The following is a 21931-nucleotide window of genomic DNA, read 5'->3' as shown; positions in this document are numbered from 1 at the left end:
GACATCTCCTCTGGACTGGAGAGAAACTTGGAGTGGGAGGGGGAGGATCCAGTTGTCGTGGTCCATGTTGGTACCAACGACATAGATAGGACAAGGAAGGAGGTTCTGCTGAGGGAGTTTGAGCAGCTAGGGGCCAAATTAAAAAGCAGAACCACAAGGGTAATAATCTCTGGATTATTGCCTGAGCCACGAGCGAATTTGGCTAGGACAAATAAAATTAGAGAGTTAAATGCGTGGCTCAAAGTCTGGTGTGGGAGAAATGGGTTTTGCTTCCTGGGACACTGGCACCAGTACTGGGGCAGGAGGGAGCTGTTCCGTTGGGACGGGCTTCACTTGGCTAGTGCTGGGACTAGAGTCCTGGCGGATCATATAACTAGGGTTGTAGAGAGGGCTTTAAACTAACTAGTGGGGGGGAGGTTCCTAGAGAGCAAATAATAAAAATGACAACAGAGAAGGTCATAGACTTAGGTAGCAGTGGGGAATTTAAAAACCAGAGCGTGTCAGGAAGGGGCAGAAGGTATTGAGTAAAAGGTAAAGTAATAAAAAGGGCAAAAGCAGGATCTAAGTGTCACAAAACATATTTGAAAGTTCTCTATCTGAATGCACGTAGCATTCGTCACAAAATAGACGAGTTAATGGCACAAATAACTACATATGGGTATGATCTTGTGGCCATTACAGAAACATGGCTGCAGGGTGACAATGCCTGGGAATTAAACATACCAGGTTATTTAACGATCAGGAAGGACAGGCAGGAAGGAAGGGGGGGTGGGGTGGCTATGTTAATAAAGGAAGGAATCTCTGTAATACAGAGAAATTATATTGGGTCAAAAGATCAGGATAATGAAACAGTTTGGGTGGAGGTAAGGAATAATAAGGGGAAAAAAACACTAGTGGGCGTAGTCTATAGGCCTCCGAACAGTGGCAACTCTGTTGGACGGAGTATCAATCAGGAAATAGTTGAGGCTTGTAATAAGGGAACATCTATAATTATGGGGGATTTTAACTATCATATTAATTGGACAAATCAAATTGGGCAGGGCTGCCTTGAGGATGAGTTCATTGAGTGTATTAGGGATGGGTTTCTTGAGCAGTATGTAACTGAACCGACCAGGGGGCAAGCAACCTTAGATCTGGTCCTGTGTAACGAGACAGGATTAATTAAAAATGTCCCAGTAAAGGATCCCCTTGGAATGAGTGACCATAACATGGTTGAATTCCATATTCAATTAGAGGGTGAGAAGGTTGGATCTCAAACAAGCGTGCTAAGCTTGAATAAAGGAGACTATGAAGGTATGAGAGTGGAATTGAGTAGAGTGGATTGGGAAAATAGATGAAAGGGTAAGACGATACATGATCAGTGGTGTACATTTAAGGAGTTATTTTACAACTTCCAAAAAAAATTATCCACTGAGAAGAAAAGGGTGTAAAAGAAAAGACTGGCTAAGTAAAGAAATTAAGGATAGTATTCGACTACAAACAAGGGCATGTAAGGTTGCCAAATCTAGTGGGAGGATAGAGGATTGGGAAAACTTTAAAAGACAGCAACAAATAACAAAAAGATTGATTAAGAAAGGGAAGATAGATTATGAAAGTAAATTAGCAAAAAATATAAAAACAGATCGTAAGAGTTTTTATAGTTATATAAAAAGAAAAAGGGTGGCTAAAGTAAATGTTGGTCCCTTAGAGGATGAGACCGGAAAATTAATGGTGGGAAATATGGAGATGGCAAGAACACTGAATGAATATTTTATATCAGTCTTTACAGTAGAAGACACTAAGAATATCCCAACACTGGACAAACAGGGGGCTAAAGGGGGGGAGGAGCTAAACACAATCAAAATCACTAAGGAAGTGGTACTCGGTAAAATAATGGGACTCAAGGCGGATAAATCACCTGGACCTGATGGCTTACATCCTAGGGTCTTGAGAGAAGTGGCGGTTGGGATTGTGGATGCGTTGGTAATAATTTTCCAAAACTCCCTGGACTCGGCAAAGGTCCCGGCAGACTGGAAAACTGCTAATGTAACACCCTTATTTAAAAAGGGCAGTAGACAGAAGGCTGGAAACTATAGACCGGTTAGCCTAACATCTGTGGTGGGTAAAATTTTGGAGTCCATTATTAAGCAGACGTAACAGGACATTTGGATAATCATAATTTAATAGGACAAAGTCAGCATGGTTTTATGAAGGGGAAGTCATGTTTGACAAATTTGCTGGAGTTCTTTGAGGAAGTAACATATAGGGTGGATAAAGGGGAACCAGTGGACGTAGTGTATTTAGACTTCCAAAAGGCATTTGACAAGGTGCCACACAAAAGATTATTGCTTAAGATAAAAAATCACGGGATTGGGGGTAATATTCTGGCATGGATAGAGGATTGGCTATCTAACAGAAGGCAGAGAGTTGGGATAAATGGTTCATTCTCAGACTGGCAAACAGTAACTAGTGGTGTTCCACAGGGGTCAGTGCTGCGTCCCCAACTCTTTACAAACTATATTAACGATTTGGAGGAGGGGACCGAGTGTAACATATCAAAGTTTGCAGATGATACTAAGATGGGAGGGAAAGTAGTGAGTGAGGAGGACATAAAAAACCTGCAAGGGGACATAGACAGGCTAAGTAGGTGGGCAGAGATTTGGCAGATGGAATACAATACTGGAAAGTGTGAGGTTATGCACTTTGGCAGGAAAAATCGTAGAGCAAGTTATTATCTTAATGGCAAGAAACTGGAAAGTACTGAAGTACAAAGGGATCTGGGGGTCCTGGTGCACAAAACTCAAAAGGTTAGTATGCAGGTGCAGCAAGTGATTAAGAAGGCCAATGGAATGTTGGCTTTCATTGCTAGGGGGATAGAATATAAAAATAGGGAGGTATTGCTTCAGTTGTACAAGGTATTGGTGAGACCGCACCTGGAATACTGCGTACAGTTTTGGTGTCCATACTTAAGAAAAGACATACTTGCTCTCGAGTCAGTACAAAGAAGGTTCACTCGGTTAATCCCGGGGATGAGGGGATGGACATATGAGGAGAGGTTGAGTAGATTGGGACTCTACTCATTGGAGTTCAGAAGAATGAGAGGCGATCTTATTGAAACATATAAGGTTGTGAAGGGGTTGGATCGGGTGGATGCGGGGAGGATGTTCCCGATGATGGGTGAAATTAGAACTAGGGGGCATAGTCTTAGAATAAGTGGCTGCTCTTTCAAAACTGAGATGAGGAGGAACTACTTCACTCAGAGGGTGGTAGGTCCATGGAATATGCTGCCCCAAAAAGCTGTAGAAGCTACATCATTACATACATTTGAAACAGAAATAGACAGTTTCCTAGAAGTGAAGGGAATTAATGGTTATGGGGAGCGGGCAGGAATTTGGACATGAGTCTAGGTTCAGATCGGACATGGCCCTGTGGGTAGCGGAGCGGGCCCAGGGGCCGTGTAGCCTGATCCTGCTCCTATTTCATCTGTCTAATTCTGTTAGATTTAGGAGATCGTTCTGTAATAGTGGATTGGCGGTTAGGATCAGATCAGCCATGATCTTATTGAATGGCGGAGCAGGCTCGAGGGGCCGATTGGCCTACTCCTGCTCCTCTTTCTTATGTTCTTATGTTCTTATGAGCCAACCATCCCAAATGCGAGTTCTTCAGGAGACAAATCTCGTATTGTGGCCATATGATTGATGAGGAAGGGTTGCATAAGTTGCCGGACAAGATTGAGGCTGTAGTCAAGGCTCCAGCACCAGGAAATGTATCGCAACTGAGGTCGTTCCTCGGGTTGGTAAACTACTACCATAAGTTCTTGCCGAATTTATCTACAATTCTGCACCCACTGAACGCCCTACTGCAAACTGGAGTAACATGGAAATGGAGTGATGAGTGTAAGCGTGCCTTTCAGAAATGTAAATGCCTAATCACTTCAAAAGAAGTATTGGCCCACTACAATCCAACACTACCAATTCGGTTAGCATGTGATGCGTCTCCCTACGGCATCGGAGCGGTGCTGTCAGACAAATTCCTTGACGGTTCAGAGAGGCCAATAGCCTTTGCGTCGCGCTCATTAACCTCAGCCGAGCGTAACTACGCCCAGATTGTCAGGGAGGCCCTCAGCCTGGTGTGGGGGGTGAAGAAGTTCAATCACGATCTGCACGCGCAGAAATTCACCCTACTGACTGATCATCAGCCCCTGGTCTCCATTTTTAACCCAAAGAAGGGCATTCCAGTGATGACGGCGCAACGGCTGCAAAGATGGTCACTTTTTCTAGGGGCACATCAGTACGACATAGAGTACAAGGGTACGAAACAGCATGGAAACGCTGATGGGCTGTCGCGCCTACCATTGCCTATGGTAGAGGAAGCACCTGCAGTGGACTCTGTTGAGATATTCCATGCGACCATAGTCGAATGTCTACCTGTTACAAACTCAAGTATAGAGAAGGAAACCCAAAATGACCCGACACTCTCTCGGGTCTATGATTTGACGGTGAAGGGATGGCCAGCACATGGCGACTCACTGTTGCCAGCATTCTCGCCAAGGAGAGAACAGCTGTCAGTGTGCCGGGGGACCTTGATGTGTGGATCCCGAGTGGTAATTCCACCCAAGTTGAGAGATAGAGTGCTCAATGATCTTCATGAGGGTCATCTGGGAGGGGTAAAAATGAAGAGCCTAGCCAGGTCGTTTGTGTGGTGGCCGGGAATCGATAAAGAAATCGAGGATATGACCAAGAGATGCACAGGATGCCAGAAGGTCCAAAACGCTCCACCACAGGCCCCGCTACATCCATGGGAGTGGCCCTCATCTCCATGGCAACGGTTACACATTGATTTTGCTGTCCATTTATGGACTCAATGTTCCTAATCGCTGTGGACGCCCATTCAAAATGGCCAGAGGTCATCAAAATGTCCTCCACCACCACGGAGAAAACTATTGCAGCCCTACGGACCATCTTCGCCAGGAATGGCTTGCCAGAACAGATTTGCTCCGACAATGGGCCACAGTTTGTGCCCGAGGATTTCCGGAGGTTTCTGAGGAATAATAGGGTGAAACATTACACATCTGCCCCATATCATCCAGCCACAAATGGATTGGCTGAGAGGTTTGTTCAGACCTTTAAAAAGGCAATAAAGGCAATGCATAATGACGACATACCACTACAACACAAGGTGGATAATTTCTTGTTTGCTTACCGGAATGCGACACATGCAGTCACCCACCAAACTCCAGCCATAATGTTCTTCAACCAAAGGCTAAGATGTCGCCTGGATTTGCTCAAACCAAACAAAAGACGAGATGTTGAGTATAAGCAATTCCAGCACATAAATGAGAAGCCAACCAGGAGCTTCAAGATAGGGCAACCAGTCTTGGCCCATGACTACCGAACAGAAAAATGGCAGCCAGGAACGATATGCACACAGCAGGGACCACTAATGTACACAGTGGACGTTGGAGAGAGCATCGTGAGATGCCATGCTGACCAGATTCTAGAGTCACAGGAACAAGCCAAACCCATACCACGAGCAGGTGCACCTGGTAATCAACCCGAAGTACAGATTGCGTCTACCTCAGAAGCAGTGGTATTGGAAGCTGACGAACCAACCAATGACAATGAGCCAGAATCGACTCCGCCGCAAGAACAGGATACTCGAGAAAGGCGTTATCCAGTCAGGGTCAGGAAGCCTCCTCAAAGACTGAACTTATAAATGATTATTTCAGTTGATGTATATAGTACAGAGAAAATTGTTATTGTAATTAGTTATTATTTAGTTGTTAAATGAATGTTATGTACTGTTTATCTAAAAGGGGAGGAATTGTTGTGTATGTACCTTTAAGAGAAGAACTGATTCTATACTGCAGTACCGGCAGTGACCACCCCTGTATATAAAGCCATAGCAGGCTTCTGTACTTCAGTCTTGAATTACTCTCTGTTCAGTAAATACCTGTTTTATTGTTCTCCTGCAGCCTGAGTATTATTGATCCTCGGACACTACAGCACCGAGCCACTCTTGGTGATGGACATTGAAGTCCCCCACCCAGAGTACATGTTCTGCCCTTGCTACCCTCAGTGCTTCTTCCAGGTGGTGTTCAACATGGAGGAGTACTGATTCATCAGCTGAGAGAGAGTGCTAGGTGGTAATCAGCAGGAGGTTTCCTTGCCCATGCTTGACATGCGACTTCATGGGGCCCAGAGTCAATGTTGAGGACTCCCAGGGCTACTCCTTCCCAACTATATAGCACTGTGCCGCCACCGCTGGTGCGACTGTCCTGCCGGTGGGACAGGACATACCCAGGGATGGTGACGGAGGAGGCTGAGACATTGGCTGAAAGATATGATTCTGTGAGTGTGAATACGTCAGGCTGTTGCTTGACTAGTCTGTGGGACAGGTCTCCCAATTTTGGCGCAAGACCCCAGATGTTGGCGAGGAGGACTTAGCAGGGTCGACTGGGCTGTGTGTGCCATTGCCGTGTCTGCAGCTGGTGCCGGGTGGTCCATCTGGTTTTATTCTTATTATTGTGTTTTGTAGTGGTTTGTTACAACTGTGAGGCTTGCTAGGCCATTTCAGAGGGCACTTAAGTGTCAACCACATTGCTGTCACATATAGGCCAGATGATTTCCTTCCCTAAAGGGCATTTTTACGACAATCCGATAGTTTCATGGTTACCATTTCATGGTTACCATTACTGATACTAGCTTTTTATTCCAGATTTATTTAATTAACTGAATTTAAATTCCCCAGCTGCCATGGTGGGATTTGAACTCACGTCTTATTGGATTATTAGCCCAGTGACAATACCATTATGCTACCATTCCCTATTCTTATGTTCTTATCTTAAAGTCTCCACATGCAATGAATTACTTTGCAATAATGTGACTGTTGTTAAGTACGCAAAGACAATGGAATAGTTTTTTTCTCATGGGGGTTGAGGAATGTTAATTTAAATCTACATTTATCACCAATAACCAAAGCAACATTTTACTTGCACCACACAGGCAAATAGAGAACAATATTGTGTAGATTCTGAAATTTATGTAATTTATTAGTTGTCAAAATCCAGAATGTTTAAGTTACCATTTCCTTCTCCTCCCCTATCTCTCACTGGCCCCAAACTGGATTTCCAAGGATCGCAAGCTTCATCAACTCTTGAACACCAACGCCCGTCCGGAACCTTCTTCACCTTCACTTTCCTCTGACCCCCCTTCTCCCAATCTTACTCCCTGCCGCATTTTCACTATCACTTCTAACCTTCCCCTCTCTGACCCCGAACGATCAGTCCTCAGCAAAAGGCTGAGCTTCATCCCCTTACGCCCCCACCTCAATGAATTGCGAGCTCGGCACGATGCTGAGCTCTTTTTCTGCCGCCTTCGCCTCCGTGCCCACTTCCTTGGCCAGGAGTCTTCCCCCCGCATGACTGACCCTTTCTCCCGCTATCAGAATTCTCATTCTACCTGGACCCCTCCCCCTGGCCTCTTACCCTCTCTAGATCTTTTCATTGCAAACTGCCGCCATGACATCAGCCGTCTCCATATCTATGCTCCCCTCACTCATTCCAACCTATCTCCCTCTGAACTTGCAGCACTCCATTCTCTCAGATCCAACCCCGACATTGTCATCAAACCTGCTGACAAGGGTGGTGCTGTTATTGTTTGGAGAATCGACCTCTACCTAGCGGAAGCTGCACACCAACTCTCCGACACCTCCTCCTACTTCCACCTGGACCATGACTCCACTACTGAACATCAAGCCACTGCTTCCAAGACTGTCACTGACCTCAACACCTCTGGAGATCTTCCCCCCACGACCGCCAACCTCATAGATCCCCAACCCCGCACAGCCCGCTTCTACATCCTTCCCAAGATCCACAAACAGGACTGTCCACGGAACTTATCTCATCCTATCTTGACTCTATTTTTTCTCCCCTTGTCCAGTCTCTTCCCACCTACATCCGCGACTCTTCCGACGCCCTCCGCCACTTTAACAGTTTCCAGTTTCCCGGCCCCAACCGCCTCCTTTTCACTATGGACGTACAATCCCTCTACACCTCCATCCCCCACCAGGATGGCCTGAGGGCGCTCCGCTTCTTCCTTGAATAGAGGCCCAACCAGTCCCAGTCCCCATCCACCACCACCCTCTTCCGCCTGGCTGAACTTGTTCTCACATTGACCAACTTCTCCTTTGACTCCACTCATTTCCTCCAAATCAAAGGTGTTGCTATGGGTACCCACATGGGTCCTAGCTATGCCTGCCTTTTCGTGGGATATGTGGGACACTCTTTGTTCCAGTCCTACTCAGGTCCCCTCCCTCACCTCTTTTTCCGGTACATTGATGACTGTATCGGTGCCGTTTCCTGCTCTCGCCCTGAACTACACAATTTCATTCACTTTGCCTCCAATTTGCACCCTTCCCTCACCTTCACATGGTCCATCTCTGACTCTTCCCTTCACTTCCTCGACTTCTCCGTCTCCATCTCTGGGGATAGGTTATTGACAAACATTCACTACAAGCCCACTGACTCCCACAGCTACCTGGACTACACTTCCTCCCACCCCGCCTCCTATAAGGACTCTATTCCATTCTCCTACTTTCTCCGCCTCCGCCACATCTGCTCTGACGATGCCACCTTCCATACCAGTGCTTCCGACATGTCTTCCTTTTTCCTCAACCGAGAAGTCCCCTCTACTGTGGTTGACACGGCCCTCGACCGTGTCCGTTCTATCTCCCGCACTTCTGCTCTCACCCCTGCCCCTCCCTCCCGGAACCACAATAGAGTTCCCCTTGTACTCACCTTTCACCCCACCAGCCTCCACATTCAACGGAACATCCTCTGCCATTTCCGCACCTCCAGCGTGATCCCACCACCAAACGCATCTTCCCCTCACCTCCCCTTTCAGCATTCCGTAGGGACCGCTCCCTCCGTGACACCCTAGTCCACTCCTCTACCATCCCCAGCACCCCTTCCCCTTCGCCCGGCACCTTCCCATGCAAGCACAGGAGATGCAACACATGCCCTTATACCTCCACCCTTCCCACTGTCCAGGGCCCCAAACACCCCTTCCAGGTGAAACAGCAATTTACTTGTACTTCCTGCAATCTAGTATACTGTATTCGCTGCTCACGATGTGGTCTCCTCTACATTGGGGAGACCAAATGCAGATTGGGTGACCGCTTTGCGGAACACCTCCGTTCAGTCTGTAAGGGGGACCCCGAGCTCCCGGTGGCCTGTCACTTTAACTCACCGCTCCATTCCCACTCAGACCTCACTGTCCTCAGCCTCTTGCATTGTTCCACGGAAGCTCAGCGTAAGCTCGAGGAATAGCACCTCATCTTTCGATTAGGCACTCTACAGCCCTCTGGACTCAACATAGAGTTCAACAATTTCAGATCATAACCTCGGCCCCTATCACATATATATACATTTTTAATTTTTTTATCCACACTTTTGTTTGGCCTTTTTTCTTCCCTCCCACATGGCAGCTGTCCTTCATTCTGCCAGCGCAATTCACACCTCATCTATAGCCATCCTTTATTCCGTAACCTGTCCCATTACCACCTCCTCTCGCCTTGAATATCTCTTAATGTTTCTCAATGTCTCTTAATCTCTCCTGCTTTCCATCCTTATCACTGACCTTCCCTTTTGTTCTTTCATCCCCTCCTCCTTTTCCCAGCCCCTAACTTGCTTCACAATCTATTCCTTTTCCTGCTTTTTTCCAGTTCTGATGAATGGTCATCGACCTGAAACGTTAACTCTGTTTCTCTCTCCACGGATACTGCCCTGGCCTGCTGAGTTTTTCCAGCATTTTCTGTTGTTATTCTAGATTTCCAGGCCTATTTCTGATTCCCAGTTCAATGCAAACTAGTTTCTTTAACTAAGACCAATTTGCTTATCTTAACAGGCAAGTTTAAAACACAATTCAATGAGCTGTTTAACTGTTCAGTGTAATATGGGTAAGAGGCCAAACTGTTTGTGTGATATGTCACACTTTGATGATGGTTGCCACTGAAATGAATTTAAAAAAGAACTCCGCAATTACTGTGTCCTCCCGAGTCGCTAAACTGATTAGTAAACTGACGTGACATTTTATATGGAAAAGCAAGTTCAGCATTCATTGTTGGGAGAAAGTACTTAAAAACTGCTGATTTTCTGTGTGGTCAGTCTGTGGATAGCATTTAACTTTGAATGTCTCTGGTCAAGAACATACTAACTACAACATGTCGCTGAACTTCAATATTTAGTCTCGTGTCTTCAACTGGTTCACTTCCTGACAAGGATCTTTCAAGCTTGCAATTCTGCCATGCAGAATGAAACATATCTTGATGTGCGGGTTAGGTTGATTGGCTATGATAAATTGACCCTCAGTGTTAGGGGGATTAAATACATGGGGTTACAGGGATAGGGTAGGATATGTGTTGGTGTAGGGGTTACGGGGATCGGGTGGGATATGTGTCGGTGCAGGCTCGATGGGCCGAAATGGCCTCTATCTGCACTGTGGGGTTTCTGTGATTCTGTGAATATTTGAGCTTTGTTTGTGCGCTCGCGAGCTTATCACAACCTACCTAAAGATGAGAAGAGGAAACTATCATACAAACCACTGATGAATGACAGGTATATTGAAATATTGTTCTGTTTATTTGAACAATCTGTCAGATACAGATAGTGCTTTTACCTTAGCACCTCAGGCTAAAAAGATTCTCTGAGAAAACTGCGACATTGTTGCTGATCTTGGGTGTTGAAGTTAATTGTCCTATCAGCAGTTAACATCTGTCGCCATTTGTGCATGGTAACAATGTTGAGTTCAGATTCCATGGGAGATTTCATAAAGAGTTCTGAAAAAAGATATAAACGTGCACAGCATGCTAAACCAAAGATTAAAACTTTGCCGTGGAGGACGCAAAAAGGGTATCGATATCGCAGCAGCTGTTTTCCTATTAGAAAACAGTTTAATGGAACGGTATCTTTGCTAAGCATTGATAGAATTGTTCTTGAGGCATAGCAGTGCACAGGATGGGTATCACGAATAGAATGCATCATGTGACTTATTTTATGCCCCACTCTACTTTTATCATCCATTCAGTTTTGCTGTGATGCTCTAAAAGGAACCATTTTGAAGGATCAGTTTATTCCCGCTATGGAATATTTGTTATGTAATGCATTATCATGAAGAGGAGAGACTGATTGTTTTTAGTTCATTCTCAGGATATAGCCATTGCTCATCCCCATTTGCCCTTAAGAAAGTTGTGGTGGGTCATCTTCTTGAACTGCTGCAGTTCTTGTGGTGAAGGTGCTCAATACTATTAGGTAGGGAGTTCCAAGATTTTGACCCAGCAACGATGAAGGAATGGCGATATATATCCAAGTCAAGATAGTGTGTGACTTGGAGGGGAACTTGGAGGTGATGGTGTTCCCATACACCTGTTGTCGTTGTCATTCTAAGTGGTATGGGTCGCAGGTTTGGGAGGTGCTGCTGAAGAAGACTTGGTGACTTGCTGCAGTGCATCCTCTAGATAGTACATTCTGCAGCCATGGTATGCCAGTAGTGGAGGGAGTAGATATTTAAGCTGGTGGATGGGGGTACCAATCTAGCAGGCTGCATTGTCCTGGATAGTGTCGAGCTTCTTGAGTGTAGTTGCAGCTGGAAAAGAAAAGTGGGAAGTATTCCATCAGATTGCCAGTTATGCTATAGATACTGAAGATAGATGTCAACCAATCAATCAGATTGCCTTCCAAATGGCTTTTTATATTCACTGATTTTCATGGTGCTGACAATGTTCGGATAGGGAACTAGTCAGTACACATGGTGATATATCTTTTACACAAGGCAAAATGCCTGTGAATCAAAAAAATTAATCATGTAAAGTGCATAGAAAAAGCTGCAAATGGAATGTAAGTTTAATGTACACACTTGAAATTTTCCTGATCACCACAGATTGAATGAATATTTAATATTATATTTAAGGACTGATTGACCAGTCAAAAAGTTAATCAGTTATCGGAAGAATACATCAATTGGTTTGATTCAGCTTGAGAGATTAACTGAAAAAACTGATGTGGGCAGTCTTTTACTGCCACATTTACAGAAAATACAGATTTAATGACTAGAGCACTTCACAAAGAATCAATATTGCCCAACCTTGGCTGCAACAGCATTTAGCTCCATTGATACTTTTACAGCCTTTCAAATCAGTTCAGTTGTTGATGACACAGGTTATCAGTTTAGGTGCTGGGAGGCATTAGGTTAAATGATCAACCAAAATATGACTTTGTACTAACAGTGCAAATCTACAGGAGATTCACCTCAGCTTTTAATGCTGAACTGATGGGAGTGAAGAAAATTCACTCCAAATTACAACCAGAGATATCAATGGAGGCGAGTTGGGTGCAGGTCAGGTGGTTTCCAGCTTCCAGTCCCGTCGCCAACTGCATCCGGCCCACAGACGTGATTTTACGTTGATTGACCTTATTAAGCCCACCCTGCGGGCTTGCCGGCCATTTAAGAGGAAGTCGGTCAGGTGACGTCATTTGATGACATGTCATCTGCCGGTTTTCTTAAAGGGACCACTCACAATTATTTTTGACAGTTGATTTCTCAGTGTTTGAAAGCATTGAGGTGCTGCAAACACTGACAATCATTGTACAAAGGTGACCTCTTGCACCCAGGCTCTCCAGTGACTTCCTCCATAGAATGGAATAGATGGCAGCTGCAGGTGAGGTGACAGAAGTGATCTGTCACTGGTAAGAGAGGTTCTCCCAATCAGGTGGCACTGGACATGGATTTCAAAACTTGTAACCTAAAGAAATGTGTAAATGTATTAAAAATGCATTTCCCAACATTTTCTTACCTCTGAGACTCACCAGTGCAACATTGGATCCTTCACACCACTTCTGCAGCTGTCATCAATCCAGAAACGTTACAGTAGACTCACAGCACGCCACACTTACCTGGCGTAGTGTCCGGACATCGGGAAACCCAAGCCAGAAGCGGCAAAATTCAAAAAAAGCCTGTCAACTACTAGCAACTACTTGTTAATAGGCAGGTACTTGCCTTTAATCCTCTTCCCGCCGCTAAGTGTCGGGTCCATGCGCAAATCGGGGACCTGACACTTGGGAAAATTGTTTGGAGGTGGGTTGACGGCGGGATCGCAACCCGCCGTCAATCAAAATGATTTTAACCTTTGACCCGCCTCCAAGCCCGCCCTCTGAGCGCCGGCAAAATCCAGCCCTAACTCTCTAGCACCTGCCTGGTTCATGTAATTTGTGCTACAGATTAATGTGAATTTCCAGTACAATATGGTTTCCTTCATTTTTACAAGTGGCAGGAGTCCTTTATCATTTGTATTTCATGCTAGTGGGCATCTGACATACAAAATATTTAATCTTTGTTGGTAGCTCTTTGTTCATGAGAACCATAGAGAAAATTTAAGCCATGAAAGAATAAGATGCTTTGGATAATACAAAGTCCTACAAGTTACTTTGCATTTGATAACCCATCTACCTGCAATTTAAATTTAGTACCAAGCCAACATGAAATTTATAATTTTGAGTCACAATAGCAAATGGCATGAAAAACACACAGGTGGGCGTCAGAGTGTGAGAATGATTTGAACAGCTCAGACTCATTGCCATGAGCCTGAGCCCTGACAAGTCTGCTCATGGCATATTGAGGATGAGTCAAAGCACAGTGTTACCATGGTGAGGATGTGACTAAATCAGTGTTTCTTTTTCTTTTCTTTTTTCCACCAGTTCTCGCCCTGCCTTCTTTCCACAAGGTGCACAGTTGGGTGCAAATGAAAGAAATCTTACGGGGTCAATGGTGAAGGTTATTTTATATCAGTTTAGGTGCTCAGAAGCATTCGATTACATGATCAACCATGTTGCCTTCCTATCCTTGTGCGAGCCCAGGTAGTAGTTTCAGCTGATTATCAGGCTGCACGTGGTATCACAGCTGAGCCAGATATTGCCCTCACCCAATCCTTTCAAATATGCATTTCTAGGAGTAGTTGTTGGCAATCAGTCAGAAGCAGCGTGAATGCTGGCCATTTCTCCCCTCTCCCTAACTCGTGGAGTGGGGGTGGCGGGTGGCTGTTGCTGAGGCCAGCTGTAGTGCTTCACACATACACTGTAGCTGAAATCAACAAACTCAGCATTGACCAAGGATTGGCGCTGAGGCTTTGCTGATTTGCATAGCTCGGTTACGTAGTGCTTTAACCAGTTGAACCATTGAGAAAGCTAAAATCTGTGTCTGAAATGGTGTGATGGTCTTTCTATTTAGTGTGCAGCACTATTGATACCCAGATTTATAACAGTGATGGAAGTAAACTGGGGGAGGGGGATATAAGAAACTTATGAAAACGATGAACGAGAAAAGATCAGCTGGCTCATCGAGCCTGTCCTATACTGTCATGGTGAAACTTCTACACAGCATCATCCCAATTCGCCCTCCCACCCCCCCGCCCAACCCGCACCTCCTATCCACCAGCCATGAATCTCCCAGAAGAGGTGAAAAACCAGGTAAAAATTTGGGGGGAAATTGTTCTTCAACCTCTGATGACAATCAAACAAGTCCCAGGAGATTGCAGTGGCTTGGAGACAGATCTCCCAATGACCCAACTACCTTCTATAGGCAGTTATGTCAAGCAATCTCAGGAACTCGTCCAGCTCCATTTTCAGTGCTTGCTGTGAATGTGGACTCATTGCACATTCTGGCAACTTGTTCCAGAGGTAAGTGACTCTCTGTGAAAAGATGTATCTCCTAACATCTAACCAGTTCTTTGCTTCCATGAATTATATTGATGTGCCCGGGTCCTTCCTAACCTATTTACTTTGAATAGCCTATCCATATTGACCAAATCTATTCTTTTCATTACTTTTAAGACCTCAATCAAATCCCCTCAAAATCTACGCTTTTCTAAAGTAAAATGCCCAATCTCTCTAAGCCTAGCGTGGTAACTGAGGGCCCTTAAACTAGGTATCAATCCAGTAGCCCGCCTCCGAACTTTTGGTATTGCCATCATGTGTGATGACTAAAACTGGGCCCAGTATTTTAGATGAGGCCTAAAAAAGACCTTGTCCAAAGACGATACAGCATTTCTTGTTTTGTATTTAATTTTCCTGCCTTGCTGCACTGGTTGTGGAACCTCAAAGATTCAGGCATTAAAACACCCAGGTTTTCTTCTCCCACTCAGCAGCCTTGAGCACAAAATGCTGCATGGTGTATACCTGTTCAGCATTGCTCCCACCCATGTGGCTAATGCAGCATTTATCTATATTAAAGTTCATCTGCCAGATACAAGTTCTTTCCCATATTGCATGTAGATCTGCCTGTAACCTACTTTTCTCGTGTAATGTCCTTACACCCGTACATATCTTTGTAGCATCCACAAGCTTGCAGGTCTCAAATTTTGTTTGATAATGTTTCTGTGAAATGCCTTGGGACTTTTCATTAAGTTGAAGGTGCTATATAAATGCAAGTTGATGATGTTGTTGTCTTACTTGACTTAAACAATTTCTAATCTCTTTGCCTCTGTGAAAGCCCTTGCGGCCTTAATGTTTAAAAAGCCCCCCTGCCTGTATCTTATTCTGTGCTTTATTCTCTTGCTGGTCACAGCCAGAAAAGGGGTTCAAAGTTTCCATTACAGTGGGTATGAATTGTTTATTAATTAATGAGACAAGCTAATGAATTGCTTAAACTAAAAGCAAAATACTGCAGATGCTGGAAATCTAAAAACAAAAACAGAAAATGCTGGAAATATTCAGCAGGTCAAGCAGTAATGTTCAAACACATTGTGGTTAAAAGTAAACAATACATCATGTAAAACAACTACAACTTTTATTACCTACCTCATGTTAGTCAGTCAACACACCAATCTAATGGGGAAAAATTGGCTCGTGCCCCCTTTGGGGCACTAACTTCGCCGGGGTGTTACTATTGAATATCGTGGCACTATGTGCACCAGCGGCATGTGCATTGGCATATAGCACTGTGGTACTGCAGGCCTCCATCCCCGATTAAAGGGGAGGGATCCAGCGCAGCACGCACTGGTGCCCTGCTGGACCACCGGTGTAGGGTTCTCAAAATTCCCGCATTCCCCGAAAGTTATGGAAAAAGGGACCCTGTATGGACAAGTTATTAAAGAGGGTACCCAAAATGGCTTCCGAGACCTCGTGACCAAAACTGACAGGATTTTAAAAGCAAGGCCCTGCAAAAAGACAGGCCCTGAAATGAAACCTAACATGCATGGATCTGTGAAAAGACTTTGTAAAGCCTGACAGCTAGGTAAACGCAGAATATGCATTCTTCACCTTGGAACAGATCGAGTCAGGATGGCTCTAATCTGAAAGCCATCTACTCTTTGCATAAATAATCGGTAACAGCTCACAGGTAGCTGCCAAGCCAGGAAAGACGATTAAGTCTCATAAATAACAAACAGCCAGGACATCGAAGCCATTATACAAGGAGACAACTGCCCCAGAAGTCGTGAAAGTAAATGGCTGTAATCATTTTAGATGAGCCCGCCAAAAGTTAGACAAAGGACTGACCTGATTTGGTGCGCAGATAAGGGGTGAAGAACCGGGTATAATTGTAGGCCCACCGGTAGCTCTCGGTCTCTTGTTGCTTGCCTCTTGCTCTTGCCTCCTGCCTCTCGCTCTCGCTTCGTGCCTCATTGCGGGCCCTCTTCTCCCTCCCCGCACCGCTCGACACCAAGGACGCCCATTACTACACCGGGGGCCAAACGCGGGAGGAGAACAAGACCCGAATCGAAAACGCACAGGACATACGGGGCCATGAACAGACGAGACGAGACGAGAAAAATGGTAAAACTGGTAAAGGCAGAGAAGGGCAGCGGAAAGACGCGTTGGGGGACAAACGGCCTAGTTATAAGCTGGCGTTTGATGAATAAGTTGGTGTTTGAAGCATGGACAGTGAAATCAAGACAAACAGCCTAGTTATGAGCTGGCGTTTGATATTTGGACAGTAAAGCCCAATTAAGAATAAACAGGCGTTCGAAGCTTGGGTAGAAAAATCATAGTAACGGTAAAAACCGCCAAACCAGCCCCAACCGCAGCAAAACCATCGGCGACCGAACCGCCCAAAGAAGAAGAAGACCCATCGTGACAAAGTACTCAATGAAGACGTTAACAGAGGAAAAAGGAGGGTGCTTCGCACAAACAACTCCATCGCCGCACCCTGTGACCACGTGGCAATGACGAACCCCAAAGGACAACAAGAGTGAACCTCAAAACCCACAACCAGTTAAATCAATAGGTTTCGAATTGGTGAGTATGAATTCCTGGCCCCTTGTAGCTTAATCTAGTTAGGTATTGGGGGTGGGATAAGGATAAGGGGATTTTTAATGTATTTGTTTCCCTCGATGTGCTGTGTGTTCCCCATTCCCATATAAGTGTAATTGTATATGCCTGTTATCATTTCAGTAATTCTCCGTAAGATTGTGTTTTATTGTGCCTTTAATAAAATTTGCGGTTTTCTTGCACCAAACCACTTGTCTACTCGATTTTCTGTATCGCCGCCTGTACCTAAGTCCGGTGTCTAGAACCCAGGGGTGTGGGAGCGATTCGAACCGCTCAGAGACAGTCAGGGGCAGAGCTGACTGGGCACATGCCACCCCTTACACTGGGGAGTGGGGTGCCAGCAAAAGAGCCCGGCACTCAAGGAGTGCAGGGCTGACGGATCACGGCTGACACCCCGCAGGAGGATGCGAGAGGGGGCAGGTGCTGGCAGGCTGCCCAAAAAAAAAGTAGCCGCCTGGCACCTGCCCTTTAATTATCGCCGCCCCGGCTGCAAAAACACCGCCCTGACCCTGTCGGACATAGCGTCTGGCGGTAGGTCAGGGGGCATGAGCCAAGTTTGCGGCCGGGGTGCTGCACATGGCAATGACATCATCGGCGGAGGCACAGCACCGTGAGGCACTGCCAGCTACTGCTGCCGCTAACCTCCCGCTGAATTTCGCGGGAGGCGTTAGCGGCTCCGCACCCAGGCGCAGGTTGGTTTGGTGCAAAGCAACCAAATTTTTCCCCCTGAGACCCTTGCTCAACTCTGGTTTGCTTGTTGTTTACAACCTATGAGGAAACAACATCAAGGCTAGTTCAGTAACATCTTAATTATATTGTCTCTGACCTTGTTTGTAACTTGCACGAAAAGACTGTTTTAAAACATAGCATTTAAAGTAATTCTTTTTCCAAATTCTGTGTGTGGAAAGTGGTCAAAAGATCCTGAAATGTGACACATTCCTTTATCTCCACTTAAAATAATGGGTTACAACCTACATTAAAATAGTTGACAAAGGAATGTCATCTGAGTATATAAAGTGCTTCTCTGTTAATGTCACTTGCAGTAATTTCTAATCTTTAGCTTTTATCACTATTGTATTTTTGGGTCTTTTACTCATCTTTCATCTGTGTTCAGTGACCAGGCCCATTCTAATAAGTGAGCTTCTGCTCCCTATGAATCAAAGAGTAACATTCCATGCACAATGCTTGGTATTGAACAGAAGCATTTGCTGCTGCTTTTAATTTACTGGGTATGATGCAAACTTACCTTCCAGGCCGAGTTCGAGGCGGGACTACTGGTTTTCGGGTTCCAGTCCCGCCCCCAGTGATATCTGACAAACAGATGCTATTTTGCCCTGATTGGCCTTGTTAAGCCCGCCCTATGGGCTTGCCGGCCAATTAAGGGAAAGCCGATGTCAGTTGATGACGCTTCATCTGCTGGTTTTCTTAAAGGCAATGCACCACGCTTGTTTGACAGATGATTTGACAGTGTTTGACAGCATTGAGGTGCTGACAATCACTGTCCAAAGGTGAGCCCTTGCAGCCAGACTCTCCGATTACTCTCTCCTTAGGATAAAACAGATGGCAGCTGCAGCTGAGATTGCAGAAGCCATCTGTCACTTCCCCCGATGAGATGAGCCTACACAAACACTTCACAGCTTGTCACCTGCAGAAACATCTAACCACATTAAAAATTACTTTCACAACATTTCCTTACATCTGATACTGACCAGTGTCCCATTACAACTTTCACACCACTTCTGCAGCTATCATCCAAACACCAACATAACAACAGACCCATAGCATGCCTCACTTACCCTGGCGGGGTTCCACGACATCGTGAAGCCCGCAGCAGCAGTCGAAAAATTGGAAAAAGCCCCTTAACTGCCTGTTAACTACCTTTTAACAGGCAGTTAAGTGGCTATAATCCTCTTCCCACCGCTAGGAGTCGGGCCCCTGCGCAAATCGGGGACCTGACTCCCGGGAAGATTGGTTGGAGACGAGTTGGGAGCGGTTTTGGGACCCGCTCCCATTTTTGGGGATTTTCCCAGTAGTCCCGCCTCCAGACCCGCCTCCTCAGGGCTGGTAAAATCTAGCCCGCAATCTCCTGGACTATCAGGCTGTGGCTTAGGTGAAAAGCCACAGGTATATTAAAAAAAAATCTGTCTTTACACAATGTGTGATGCTATCAAACATCTACAGGATTTTTGAAGAAAACCAGCTGCTTGCTAGCTGGGGCTACACATCTGGTCTAGTCTGGAGTTTAAAAACTGGGATAGAGGAAAATAATAGGGACTTTCCATAATGGAACTAAGTTTGTCTACTTAATGTGAGTGCTTCCTTAACTTCCCATTTGCACTTTAGCAAGAACGTTACCTTAATTTGATAGATTTTCAGGAAAAGCCAGCATTCTGTGGTAAGTGGTTTCGACTTGCCTTGCAGTTGCAATGTATTTGCATAGGTGCAATGCCTTTGAAGTAACCCTTGTAAACCGGAGTGGAATATGAATAGTCTGCAGCTAGAAAAAAAGTAGGCTGACAATAAGGAATAATAAAATGACCAATAATGACCAACTCTCATAAATCGATATTAAAATATGTTTAGACATTTTATGATTTGAATTATGACCTTTGCATAGATTTTCTATTTATCCTATTGCACTCACATCCATTTGCATTTGATGGTGTGTTTTCTGTGCATTTAAAGACAATATAGCAACAACTTGTGCTTATATAGCATCTTTAATATAGAACTATGCCCCAAGGTGCTTAATACAGTTACCCAAGATAAAAATTCATAAAGTTACTGCAGTTCAAATAAAATTAATTCCCTTTTATCGTGCAGATGAATGAGGTTTTGATTGAAGACTGTTGCATTTTGGTACTGAGGCTAAATTCAGCAGGACTAATCAGCAGATTCTGTTCATAGTCCCAAATGGTATAGGCTTGATGTGTACAATTTTTTTTTTTATGTTAAAAATAAGCAAGCTGCCTTTTATTAAAAATGAAACTGTTTTCTCCCAGCGCTGTCAAGATTCTACATTGATTATTTATTCATTGAGAATTTATTCATGTGAAAATCATTCCATAAACTTGATGCCCTTCATAAACTTGAGCTCATCCAAAACTTTACTGCCCGTATCCTAACTCACACCAAGTCCCGTTTACCCATCAGCCCTGTGCTCGCTGAGCTACATTGGCTCCCAGTCTGGCAATGCTTCGATTTTAAAATTTTCATTCTTGTTTTTAAATCCCTCCATGGCCTCGCCCCTCCCTATCTCTGTCATCTCCTCCAGCCCTACAACCATCCGAGATCTCTGCGCTCCTCCAATTCTTACCTCTTGCCCATTCCTGATTTTTATCGTTCCACCATTGGCGAACATGCCTTTAGCTGGCTAGGCTCTAAGCTCTGGAACTCCCTGCCTAAACCTCTCTCTTACAAGAACATAAAAACATAAGAAATAGGAGCAGGAATAGGCAACTTGGCCCCTCGAGTCTGATCCGCCATTCAATAAGATCATGGCTGATCTTGGGCTCAAAGTTACTTCCCTGCATGCCCCCCATAACCCTTCACTCCCTTATCTTTTAAAAATCTGTCTATCTTGATCTTAAATGTATTTAATGACCCAGCCTCCACAGTCTGGGGCAGAGAATTCCACAGATTTACGACCCTCTGAGAGAAGAAATTCCTCCTCATCTCGGTTCTAAAAGGGCGACACGTTATTCTGAAACTATGCCCCCGAGTTCTAGATTTCCCCACGAGGGGAACATCCTCTTTGCATCTACCTTGTCTAGACCCCTCAGTATCTTATATGTTTCAAAAAGATCACCTCTCATTCTTCTAAATTCCAATGAGTATATGCCCAACCTGCTCAACCTTTCCTCATAAGTCAACCCCCTCATCTCAGGAATCAATCGTGTGAATTGTCTCTGAACTGCCTCCAATGTAAGTATATCCTTCCTTAAATAAGGAGACCAAAACCGTATGCTGTACTCAAAGTGTGGTCTCACCAATACCCTGTACAGTTGTAGCAGAACTTCCCTGCTTTTATACTACAACCCTTTTGAAATAAAAGCCAATATTTAATTTGCCTTTTTGATTACTTACTGCACCTGCATGCTAACTTTCTGTGTTTCATGCACAAGGACCCCCAGGTCCCTCTGAACTGTAGCCTTTTGTAATCTCTCTCCATTTAAATAATAATTTGCCTTTTTATTTTTCCTGCCAAAGTGGATAACCTTGCACTTTCCCACGTTATAATCCATCTGCCAAATGTTTGCCCACTCACTTAGCCTGTCGATATCCCTTTGCAGGTTCTTTCAGTCCTCTGCACAACTTGCTTTCCCACCCATCTTTGAATCATCTGCATACTTGGCTACATTACACTCGGTTCCTTCATCCAAGTCATTAATGTAGATTGTAAATAGTTGAGGCCTGCTACTGCTTCCTTAATGAAGGACTCCAGCATTTCCCAATGACAGATGTTAGGCTAACTGGCCTATAGTTTCCTGCTTTCTGTCTCCCTCCTTTCTTAAATAGGGGTGTTACATTTGCGTTTTTCCAATCCGCTGGGACCTCTCCAGAGTCCAGGGAATTTTGGTATATTGCAACCAATGCACCCACTATCTCTGCAGCCACTTCTTTTAAGACCCTGAG

General features: G+C 44.9%; 1 protein-coding gene and 1 long non-coding RNA gene across 3 annotated transcripts in view; one reads left to right on the top strand and one right to left on the bottom strand.

The window, feature by feature from the left end:
• LOC147107057 (leucine-rich repeat-containing protein 4C-like) overlaps positions 1–21931 on the top strand; it is a 1510012-nt gene that overhangs the window by 424437 nt on the left and 1063644 nt on the right. The window lies entirely within an intron of this gene.
• LOC147107059 (uncharacterized) overlaps positions 10598–21931 on the bottom strand; it is a 54538-nt gene continuing 43204 nt past the window's right edge. Inside the window, exon 2 of the long non-coding RNA XR_015081013.1 lies at positions 10598–11621. This is a non-coding gene — a long non-coding RNA (uncharacterized LOC147107059). The remainder of the gene's footprint in view (positions 11622–21931) is intronic.

This window comes from Somniosus microcephalus, chromosome 15 (genome assembly GCF_052327205.1).
Source record: "Somniosus microcephalus isolate GS21.2 chromosome 15, FLI_Smic_1.0, whole genome shotgun sequence".
Taxonomy (NCBI): domain Eukaryota; kingdom Metazoa; phylum Chordata; class Chondrichthyes; order Squaliformes; family Somniosidae; genus Somniosus; species Somniosus microcephalus.
Note: the sequence above shows the minus strand (reverse complement) of the source record. Positions and strands in the feature narration are given on the sequence as shown.